General features: G+C 48.0%; 1 protein-coding gene across 2 annotated transcripts in view; it reads left to right on the top strand.

The window, feature by feature from the left end:
- The window catches only part of LOC140425231 (ubiquitin-conjugating enzyme E2 E2), a 318771-nt gene that overhangs the window by 234584 nt on the left and 71917 nt on the right, over positions 1–12270 (top strand). The gene's annotated exons all lie outside the window — the stretch shown is intronic.

A 12270-nucleotide genomic window follows, 5' to 3' on the forward strand; every position in this document is an offset into this window, starting at 1 on the left:
TGTACATTGGAGCTATAGGCTTTCCAAGATGACAGTTTGTATTGAATTTGAATGACAGTGCAGTGTGTAGTGATGTTACAGCATATCCTGACAATGCTGTGTAATGTAGGGACAGGAAAAGAAGTTCAATTATGGTGTCACGAACCATGCAGATTATTGTATCCCTTTCTGGAGAAAATCAATAAGAACATAAAAACTAGGAGCAGGAGTAGGCCATATGGCCCTTCGAGCCTGCTCTGCCATTCAATGAGATCATGGCTGATACTTAAGCAAGGAGTCAGAAGGGCTAGAGGGGGTCACAAAAAGTCATTGGCAAATAGGGTAAAGGAAAATCTCAAAGCTTTTTACACAAACATAAAAAGCAAGAGGGTAGCCAGGGAAAGGGTTGGCCCACTGAAGGATAGGCAAGGGAATCTATGTGTGGAGCCAGAGGAAATGGGCGAGGTACTAAATGAATACTTTGCATCAGTATTCACCAAAGAGAAGGAATTGGTAGATGTTGAGTCTGGAGAAGGGTTTGTAGATAGCCTGGGTCACATTGAGATCCAAAAAGCCGAGGTGTTGGACGTCTTAAAAAATATTAAGGTAGATAAGTCCCCAGGGCCTCATGGGATCTACCGCAGAATACTGAAGGAGGCTGGAGAGGAAATTGCTGAGGCCTTGACGGAAATCTTTGGATCCTCATTGTCTTCAGGTGATGTCCCGGAGGACTGGAGAATAGCCAATGTTGTTCCTCTGTTTAAGAAGGGTAGCAAGGATAATCCAGAGAACTACAGGCCGGTGAGCCTTACTTCAGTGGTAGGGAAATTACTGGAGAGAATTCTTCGAGACAGGATCTACTCCCATTTGGAAGCAAATGGACATATTAGTGAGAGGCAGCATGGTTTTGTGAAGGGGAGGTCGTGTCTCACTAACTTGATAGAGTTTTTCGAGGAGGTCACAAAGATGATTGATGCAGGTAGGGCAGTGGATGTTGTCTATATGGACTTCAGTAAGGCCTTTGACAAGGTCTCTCATGGTAGACGAGTACAAAAGGTGAAGTCACACGGGATCAGGGGTGAGCTGGCAAGGTGGATACAGAACTGGCTAGGTCATAGAAGGCAGAGAGTAGCAATGGAAGGATGCTTTTCTAATTGGAGGGCGGTGACCAGTGGTGTTCCGCAGGGATCAATACTGGGACCTTTGCTGTTTGTAGTATATATAAATGATTTGGAGGAAATTGTAACTGGTCTGATTAGTAAGTTTGCAGACGACACAAAGGTTAGTGGAATTGCGGATAACGATGAGGACTGTCAGAGGATACAGAAGGATTTAGATTGTTTGGAGACTTGGGCGGAGAGATGGCAGATGGAGTTTAATCCGGACAAATGTGAGGTAATGCATTTTGGAAGGTCTAATGCAGGTATGGAATATACAGTGAATGGTAGAACCCTCAAGAGTATTGAAAGTCAGAGAGATCTAGGAGTACAGGTCCACAGGTCACTGAAAGGGGCAACACAGGTGGAGAAGGTAGTCAAGAAGGCATACGGCATGCTTGCCTTCATTGGCCGGGGCATTGAGTATAAGAATTGGCAAGTCATATTGCAGCTGTATAGAACCTTAGTTAGGCCACACTTGGAGTATAGTGTTCAATTCTGGTCGTCACACTACCAGAAGGATGTGGAGGCTTTAGAGAGGGAGCAGAAGAGATTTACCAGAATGGTGCCTGGTATGGAGGGCATTAGCTATGAGGAGCGGTTGAATCAACTCGGTTTGCTCTCACTGGAACGACGGAGGTTGAGGGGTGACCTGATAGAGGTCTACAAAATTATGAGGGGCATAGACAGAGTGGATAGTCAGAGGCTTTTCCCCAGGGTAGAGGGGTCAATTACTAGGGGGCATAGGTTTAAGGTGAGAGGGGCAAGGTTTAGAGTAGATGTACGAGGCAAGTTTTTTACGCAGAGGGTAGTGGGTGCCTGGAACTCGCTACCGGAGGAGGTGGTGGAAGCAGGGACGATAGTGACATTTAAGGGGCATCTTGACAAATACATGAATAGGATGGGAATAGAGGGATACGGACCCAGGAAGTGTAGAAGATTGTAGTTTAGTCGGGCAGCATGGTCGGCATGGGCTTGGAGGGCCGAAGGGCCTGTTCCTGTGCTGTACATTTCTTTGTTCTTTGTTCTTTTGTAGACTCAGCTCCACTTTCTGGCCCGAACACCATAACCCTTTATTCTTTTATTCTCCAAAAAACTATCCATCTTTATCTTGAAAACATTTAATGAAGGAGCCTCAACTGTTTCACTGGTCAGGGAATTCCATAGATTCACAACTCTTTGGGTGAAGACGTTCCTCCTAAACTAAGTCCTAAATCTACTTCCCCTTATTTTGAGGCTCTGCCCCCTAGTTCTGCTTTCACCCGCCAGTGGAATCAACCTGCCCGCATCTATCCTATCTATTCCCTTCATAATGTTATATGTTTCTATAAGATCCCCCCGCATCCTTCTAAATTCCAACGAGTACGGTCCCAGTCTACTCAACCTCTCCTCGTAATCCAACCCCCTCAGCTCTGGGATTAACCCAGTGAATCTCCTCTGCACACCCTCCAGCGCCAGTACATCCTTTCTCAGGTAAGGAGACCAAAACTGAACACAATACTCCAGGTGTGGTCTCAGTACCACCTTATGCAGTTGCAGCATAACCACCCTAGTCTTAAACTCCATCCCTCTATCAATGAAGGACAAAACCCCATTTGCCTTCTTAATCACCTGTTGCACCTGCAAACCAACTTTTTGCACTTCATGCACTAGGACATCCAGGTCCCTCTGCACAGCAGCATGTTTTCATATTTTACCATTTAGATAATCCCTTTTGCTGTTATTCCTACCAAAATGGATAACCTCACATTTGTCAACATTGTATTCCATCTGCCACACCCTAGCCCATTCACTTAACCTATCCAAATCCCTCTGCAGACTTCCAGTATCCTCTGCACTTTTTGCTTTACCACCCATCTTAGTGTCGTCTGCAAACTTGGACACATTGCACTTGGTCCCCAACTCCAAATCATCTATGTAAATTGTGAACAATTGTGGGCCCAACACTGATCCCTGAGGGACACCATGAGCTACTGACTGCCAACCAGAGAAACACCCATGAAACCCCACTCTTTGCTTTCTATTAATTAACCAATCCTCTATCGATGCTACTACTTTACCCTTAACGCCATGCATCTTTAACTTATGCAGCAACCTTTTGTGTGGCACCTTGTCAAAAGCTTTCTGGAAATCCAGATATACCACATCCATTGGCTCCCAGTTGTCTACCGCACTGGTAATGTCCTCAAAAATTTCCACTAAATTAGCTAGGCACGACCTGCCTTTTATGAACCCATGCTGCGTCTGTCCAATGGGTCAATTTCCATCCAGTGCCTCACTATTTCTTCCTTGATGATAGATTCCAGCATCTTCCCTACTACCAAAGTTAAACTAACTTGCCGATAACTACCTGCTTTCTGCCTACCTCCTTTTTTAAACAGTGGTGTCACGTTTGCTAATTTCCAATCCTCCGGGACCAACCCAGAGTCCAGTGAATTTTGTTAAATTATCACTAATGCATTTTCAATTTCCCTAGCCATCTCTTTTAGTACTCTGGGGTGCATTCCATCAGGGCCACGAGACTTGTCTACCCTTAGCCCCATGAGCTTGCCCATCACTACCTCCTTAGTGATAACAATCGTCTCAAGGTCCTCACCTGTCATAGCCTCATTTCCATCAGTCACTGGCATGTTATTTGTGTCTTCCACGGTGAAGACTGACCCAAAAAGCCTGTTCAGTTCCTCAGCCATTCCTTCATCTCCCATTATTAAATCTCCCTTCTCATCCTCTAAAGGACCAATATTTACCACTCTTTTTTGTTTTATATATTTGTAGAAACTTTTACCATCTGTTTTTATATTCTGAGCAAGTTTACACTCATAATCTATCTTACTTTTCTTTATAGCTTCTTTAGTAGCTTTCTGTTGGCCCCTAAAGATTTCCCAATCCTCTAGTCTCCCACTAATTTTTGCCACTTTGTATGCTTTTTCCTTCAATTTGATACTCTCCCTTATTTCCTTAGATATCCACGGTCGATTTTCCCTCTTTCCACCGTCCTTCCTTTTTGTTGGTATAAGCTTTTGCTGAGCACTGTGAAAAATCGCTTGGAAGGTTCTCCACTGTTCCTCAACTGTTTCACCATAAAGTCTTTGCTCCCAGTCTACCTTAGCTAGCGCTTCTCTCATCCCACTGTAATCTCCTTTGTTTAAGCACAAAACACTAATGTTTAATTTTACCTTCTCACCTTCCATCTGTATTTTAAATTCCACCATATTGTGATTGCTCCATCCGAGAGGATCCCTAAGTATCAGGTCAGTAATCAATCCTGTCTCATTACACAGAACCAGATCGAGGACCGCTTGTTCCCTCATAGGTTCCATTACATACTGTTCTCGGAAACTATCGCGGATACATTCTATAAACTCCTCCTCAAGGCTGCCTTGACCGACCTGGTTAAATCAATCAACATGTAGATTAAAATCCCCCATGATAACTGCTGTACCATTTCTACACGCATCAGTTATTTCTTTGTTTATTGCCTGCTCCACCATAATGTTATTATTTGGTGACCTATAGACTACTCCTATCAGTGATTTTTTTCGCCTTACTAGTCCTGATTTCCATCCTAATGGATTCAACCTTATCCTCCACAGCACCAATGTCATCCCTCACTACTGCCCGTATGTCATCCTTAAATAACAGAGCTACACCACCTCCCTTACCATCCACTTTGTCCATCCGAATAGTTTGATACTCTTGGATATTTAACTCCCATAAATATATCTTAATACTTGCTTTATTAAACTACTTAGTAAATAAAATATTTCATACTGATTTCAATTATGGTACAAATGAGGACTTTGCCTAGATTAGTTCAAATATTTGTTCCTCTTACAAGCTACCATCAGACATGGTTAATCAAATATCATCGAGTCCTAGCTGAATCTCGTGCAGGAGGCAAAAGTTCCACCGCTGGACCTATAACAAGAGGCGGGACTGCTTTGGCTGGCAGTAGGACCTGATGAGGCATATTACTGACAAAGCCCAATACCCAATCTGCACACCGTCTCCGGCTGCCGGCCAGATCAGAGGGCCAGCAGATCCATAGTCCCAGCAGAGCCACCACTAGTAGTGGCCATTGTTGAGGTTACAGCAAAACACATCAATGGCCTGGCATATTTGAAGGAATGTTAATTGTGGTTGGGGAACACTAGGACTGGGAAGATAGGCCTCACCGATTGATGAGGGGTGTCATTAGATGCAGAGGCAATCATTGCTACCATTGGGCCCCATTATGAACCATGGTGTGCCCAAAATGGAGACCCCCCACACCCCATCTCCTCACCCTCAGCCCAGTGTGTGGTTGGAGGCCACCAGGTTTCATTAGATGATCTCCGTACACAACAGCAGATTCCCCCCCCCCCAACCCGCGCAGACAAAATGCTCACAGAGGCAGAAAATTGCCTTAATTGGCTACCTAAGTGCTAATTTGGGCTCCCTGCAGGTAGTTGATCTTCCATCATTCCCTTCAATGGTATGATGGCAGAAAGACATCAGGCAACCCCACCAACACCTTTACACAACATTTTGCCAGCCTTCCAGCTTCCTAGCCTGTTGCAAAGGACCGATAGAATTCCAGCCATAGAGTCATCGTAACACAGAAGGAGGCCATTGAGCACATCAAGTCCATGCCAGCTCTGTGTAGAGAAATCCAATGAACCACATTGTAACCCTCTTTCCCCATAGCCCTGCATGGTTATGTCTCTCAAATGCCTATCGCATTTTCTTTTCAAATCATTAATCATCTCCACTTGCTTGTATGCAGCAAGTTCTAGGTCATTGCAATTCGCTGTGTTAAAAAACTCTTGCTCTATTATCATCCTGTACCTCTTGTCTAAAACCTTTAATCGGTGTCCTCTAGTCCTTGTAATCTGATAATAGAAACATCATTTCTTTGTTTATCATATTTAAACCTCTCATAATCTTGTATACCCATCTCTCCTGCACTCTCTCAAGGACGCTCACATCCTTCCTAAAGTCCTGACACTTGGTAATTTGATTCATGTTCAAATACTTTGGTGGAAATGTTTGACTTCCTTGCAGTTTGTTGTGTTCACTGCAGCTCAATCCTGGCAATTTTTAATTAAAAGGAGCAAAATTGATGTGTAATGTTTCCATATTAATTTGAACTTAAACTTGTTGTTTACTTTGTGTGGTTTGTGCTCTTTTCTGAAGTTCTTTGAGATTTATTCTTTCTTCAGGGAGAATTTTCCCAGTCCCTGGTTTACAGGCAACGTGGCGAGAAAACTGTAAAATAAAATGGGCGGGATTCTCCATTCCCAGGATGCCCAGAACGTGTTCCCCGATGGGATGGAGAATCGGGCACTGGGGCAAAATCGGGGTCAGCGCTGGCGGCTGACCTGAACACCATGCTCCAACCCTTTGCTGGCGGCATGAATGTGTTCCACCCCTCACGGCAGCGGGAGCATGAACATAAATGCAAATGGGTCATAATTACCTCTCTCCATGTCGGTTGCATATTCTAAGGAAATGTATTGCTATTTTCGGACCTTGACATTTTGGAAACTTGCTCTACACAATGGGTGAGATCTACCGCTATGTTGTGCCTGATTTTCCAGCATTTTCTCTTCCACCCTCCCAGTAACGGTCTAACATCACTCCAGGGTGATGGGACTGTGTCAGCAATGTCAGCGGGTCACTGTCGAGAGCAGGGGGTTGATGATAACCTGCGGAGAGCTGAGCATTGGTGCTCCTCGACCTATGCCATATACTGACTCCTGCCTGTATGCTGAGTGCTCACTCACACCCATCACCTCCATCACCTGCACGTGGTATGCCTGGGGGGAATCCAGGACCACCATGCCTGGGAGGTTGGGGCATGGAATTGGAAGTTAGCCTATATTGTAGAAGAAAGTGCCAGAGGTGTCATAGTTCTCCAGTGCAACCTGTTTTCATGTACATATGTGTCCGAAACACTTGATGGTGTCGCCTCCCCCCCTTCCGCCACCCCTCCCAACTCTTCCGCCCCCCCCCCCCCCAATCACCCCCTCTACGTGCCTTCTTCCCCATTAACCTCTCAATGATCCTCGAGCCAGTAGCCTTCCGTGCTCTACCACTGCGTCTAGGTGTGTCCCCAGGATGCACATCAGAAGTGGAGGCAACCTGCTGCTTGCCACGTCCCGTGTCCTTTAATGCCCCTGGGTGGGTGTCCTCCAGGGGCCGGAGGACCCCAGCTCACTTGCCGGTGGCACATGCCTTGCTGTGCCACCCTGTTCCAGGGGCTGACTCCGAGATGCGCAGTTGTCAGGTGGGGGGAGGACTCGGCGGAGCTGGTGGCCACCGTCGCCACTTCATAGGGTGGCTCCAAATTGGCACCCAGAGCCCCCTCCTCCCGGTCGGTGCTCGTAAGGCCCTGGAAGTCACCTAGACAGAGGGGCAGGTGGATTGAGTCCCGGCTGCCCCTGCATCATCTGGCTCTGCCATCCCTGGCGGCTCCCCAATGTCTGCACCATGGTGTCATTGCTCTCGGCGATGCTCCTCAGTGACTGGGACATGCTGCCCAGCATCCCAGCAAGGTCCTCTTGTGACCAGGAAACATTACCCAGCGAATGGGACTTGCTCTGGACTGCCTCGGCAATGCCCAGCTGAGATTGGAACATGTTCCACAGCACTTTAGAAGGGTCCACCTGGGACTAGGACATGTCCCCCAGTTCGACATGCTACCGTGGCCTTCAGCCATGGCCGTCGCTGGCTGAGCCACACCTTGGACATCTCCACTCATGCTGTTGATGTTGTGCACCAGGCTCTCCACTGCGGTCACCACTCTAATAGCGTTGGCCTCAGTGCCATGAATTACCGGCGCCATCTCCTGCATCTGTATCCTCTGGGACTCCTCCAGTCAGCTATGGACTTGCTGGAGTTTCGCTGACATCCCCCTCCGAATCTCATGGATGCACCCTATCAACTGCATCAGTTCCGGGTAAACCTGGTCCAGAGGCTTAGCATCTGACTGCGGCCCGCTGGGACCTGAAATCCAGCAGGCCTCCTTCTGCTATCTCGCCTGGGTGTTCCTGCCTCCACCTGATGTGCATCAGCAACTGTGTGGTGTTCACCAGAATGTACCCCAGAAATCTGTCCACTACTGTTTCCCACCGAGGTATGTGTCCGTGTGTTGGTGGAGGGTGGGGATGACAGCTGTTCCTCGAATATGTTGGTCTCCTCAGAGCTCCCCACTTTGGAGGGGGAGGGGGGGGGGGGGGCACACTGGATGGACGGCATCCATCGGGTGGAAATCCTGTGGGATTTTCACAGTAACTTCATTGCAATGTAAGCTTACTTGTGACAATAAAGATTATTATTTGTGAGGGCCGCGAAGAATACAGCACAAGTTTGTAGAGAAAGTAGTAAAGTAACTTTATTTAAAACACTATGTACACAACAGCAGTAGCAGTACTGCTTCCTTCTCTAGCCGGTACCACACTGGCCAGGTCTATTTGTACAGCTGCAACTACAAGTGATCTGTCCTCGGCCACCCCAATGACCTCGAGTGCCCGTTCCTCGTAGGGTTGAGGACTCTGATGTCCGGCACTCAGCCACCCATCTGGGCCCTCTCCCATCTGTGTGGGCCAACTTCTCCTGCAGGGACACAGAGAGGGCATCGCTAACTGCATTCTTCTTTTATCGCGGGGGGGTGGGTAGGGGGGTGCAGGATGTTCTGGCAGGCTTGGGCATCAATGTTGAACATAGGTGGGCCGGGGCACACTATGGTGCTGGGCAGGGGCAGTGCCAGGTGCTTGGTCATTGTGGTGTAGTGATGGAGGGGCTCGTGCGGCCCAATGGAGGTCGTTGATCTTCTTACAGCATTGCGTGCCGGTCCTCCTGGTGACGTTCCCCGAGCTGACAGCCGCTGTCACTTCCTCCCAGGCGACACTGGCTGCCCTGTGGCTGAGCTTCCGAGCCCCTTGTGGGAACAGGGCATTCCGTCTGGACTCAACCGTGTCCAATAATCTGGGCAGGTTGGCATCCATGAATCGTGGGGCTGGTCTCCTCGGCCAGGTGGCTGCTTGCTGAGTGGGGTTTGCTCTGTGGGATCGATATAGGTGCTGCTCCCTTTTACTGGCGGGTGCGGTCCTGGCGAATCAGCAGGCGGGACCATCATTTGTAGCGTGAGGCCTGTGGGTCTCATTAAGTAGACAACTTAACATTTGATACCGGTGATGGTCTCACCGGGTTGAGTGTCGGTTTCCGCTCGCTACCATACTCAGAGCGTTTGCATTAAATCACACCCACAACTTTAGTGGCTGGCGTAAGAGATTTATTAACTATAATGTGGAAAGATAACCATTAGGAAATCCTTTCTTCAAAGGAAAACCTGTTTGAGAAATATACATTTGAAGTGAACAACTATGCCTGTTTATCTGAAAAAATTCCAAAATAGATACATCCTGAGGTCCTATCTGTCACTTGTCCCTTTGGTGTAGGCACAATATGGTGTACAAATGAGCATGCATTTTGACAGGTGTTTAGAGAGCTTGAATGGTCGAGAAACCAAAAGCTACTCTCGGCCAAGAGATAGATTGATCACTTATGCGTATATGAATGAAATCTGTTTTGTTTGCTCCACCAACAAGTGCTTACGCGAAGCATGAAGTTGTGATACATAGAAGGATGGAGACTGAATAATAGTTGAATGTTAACGTTAGTGCTTATCCTCCAGAAGAGATTTGGCCTACACATCACATTAATAACAACCACTCTGAATGCGAATCAGGAACTGCAATTCTCTCTGGAGAGATCATGGGCTGGATTCTCCGATTTGGAGACGATGTCCCCACATCGGCGTGGGAACGGTGACGTTTTACGGCAGGAAAACTGGCGCAAAACTGCCACCGATTCCCCATTTTACTGGGGGTGAACAGGGAGGCAGCCTGGAACACCCAGCTCTAGCTGCCAATACGACCTGGAAAATTGCCAGGTCCATGGCCGTGCAAACGCACTGCAACGGTGCAGCGGCCGCGCCATGCTTCATGGCGGATGCTGCTCACAGACCCAGCCCTCTTCGGCCCAGACCGCCCCACCACAGTGCCCCCAGCCCCGAATAAGTCCACCCCTGCCCACGGATCGGTTCTCCCCTGACTGTGGCAGCGCTGGACTGAGTCCGCAGCCGCCACGACAAGTTCCTGATGGGTGAGACCACGTGTCCCACGCCGTCGGGAACTCGGCCGGTCGGGGACAGAGCATCGGGGGGCGGACCTCAGGCAATGGCCCGAGGCCGTGGATACCTAGCGCGGCATACTTGCGGAAGCGGCTCCGCCACCGGTTCTGTCCGGAATTTGGATTCTCCGGCCCGTCGCTGAATGCGATTTTTGCATCGGCGACCGGAGATTCCAGCCCCGTGTTTCCCAACTTTCCATGCTCCTCACCAGTGATGCCACATGGTTCACGGCCACAAATGGTGAGAACCTAATTTTAATGTTTGATCATAGTTACCCAGTCACTCATCCCCCACCACATGATCCCTCACTGAATATTCGCCTACGTGATGTCGCATGGGCAAGCTTTACAACAGCTAATTGAAGACGTGAATCAGTACAGGGGATGGCCCTGGGGGCACAAAGGTAAGTATAGCCTCCAGGTGATGAGGAACATGCCTGGCCAATGCCCTGGCATTGCCCCGTGGCACAGCTTGGCTCTGCCAAGTTGGCACTGCTGGGTTGTGATGCACGATCAATTACACAAAGACGAGAGTAGGATGTAATCGAAGCTTTATTACACTGAGATGTGTGGCCTCCTACAGCAGCTGACAAAATGGCTGCTGTACTGGGAGCACACATATTTATACTCCACCTACTGGGTGTAGCCAGCAGGCAGGGATCTACCCCTGTACCTGTAGTACAGGGGCCTTACTGTAAAGCACCTATATCAACATCCTATATATACAATATATACATCAGTGGTGACTACCACAGGTTGGTACCAACTGATGTGGTACCAACATCAGTGCCAACCTGTGCCAAGGGGCAGTGCCAGGAACAGTGCAGGAGCATACCTTCTGGGAAGCTACATGGGGGGGTGGGGGGGGGCGGCGAGAGTGACAAGGCCATTGACGGTGTAACTTGCAGGCACTGGGACAAACAGGTAGTTGGGGGAGCAATGCTGGCAATATTTCTGTGGTGGGGCGGGGAGGGGGGGGGGCGGGGTGGAGAGGACCCGCTAACCATGCTGGGAGAGGAGGGAAACACCAGTGATACCTCTGTGGTGACACTGATGCTTGTGCGGGGGGAGGGACGCGGGAACAACTGCAATACCTCTGTGGTGGGGGGGGGGGGGGGTGAGTTGATTGTCAGTTCTGATTGAAGCACCCTTTAAAAATGACACCCTAATCTCTGTGGAGCCAGCCTTGCCAGCTCTATCAGGCCCCACCCTGCCAGAGTGACAGGGTAAAGCCCGTCCACTGATTTTCTTTTACTCAGACCTTTTACCAGGTCTGGATGAAATGCCTCCTTAGATCTTAAAGTTAGCAGCTGAAGGACTGACTCCAATATTGATCAATCTCTTTCAATGGTTAATCAACACTAGCTACTTACCAGACCATTGGAGACAAGCATAATCAAAACAGTAATCCAGAAAACTACAGACTGGATTCTCTCACAGGTGTCATCTACAAAATACTCAAACATATTGTTCATGTCATGAAATACTTTGAAACTCTCAATAGCCTGGTAGATGGTCACTGTGGTTTTCAGTCAAAAAGATATGCTGAAACATAGCTTTTACAGACTGTCAATGGCCTAGCTTCAAGTCTCGAAAGAGATTAAACTATTCACATGAGAAAACTGGATTTCTCAAAAGCCTTCAATAAACTTCTTCAAGAAAAGCTCTTGTTCAAATTTCACTCTGATCAAATGATTAAATTGGATCAGGCACTTCCTAACCAACACAAGTCAGAGAGGGGTGTGTGGGGATCATCCTCTCCCAGAGCTGTCCACCACTAGTGCCTCAGGGAACTATGTTGGGACCTTTCTATTCTTGACAACCTTAACAAGTTAGAAAACAGAGTGTGGCTATTTGCAGATGATTGCTGATTTACACATCAGGGAAGTCTCAAGATGATATAAAATCACTGCAAGATCATCTTCTGGAATTGCAAAATTTGTTTCCAAAACAGTACAAC

Source organism: Scyliorhinus torazame, chromosome 6 (genome assembly GCF_047496885.1).
Source record: "Scyliorhinus torazame isolate Kashiwa2021f chromosome 6, sScyTor2.1, whole genome shotgun sequence".
In the NCBI taxonomy this organism is placed as follows: domain Eukaryota; kingdom Metazoa; phylum Chordata; class Chondrichthyes; order Carcharhiniformes; family Scyliorhinidae; genus Scyliorhinus; species Scyliorhinus torazame.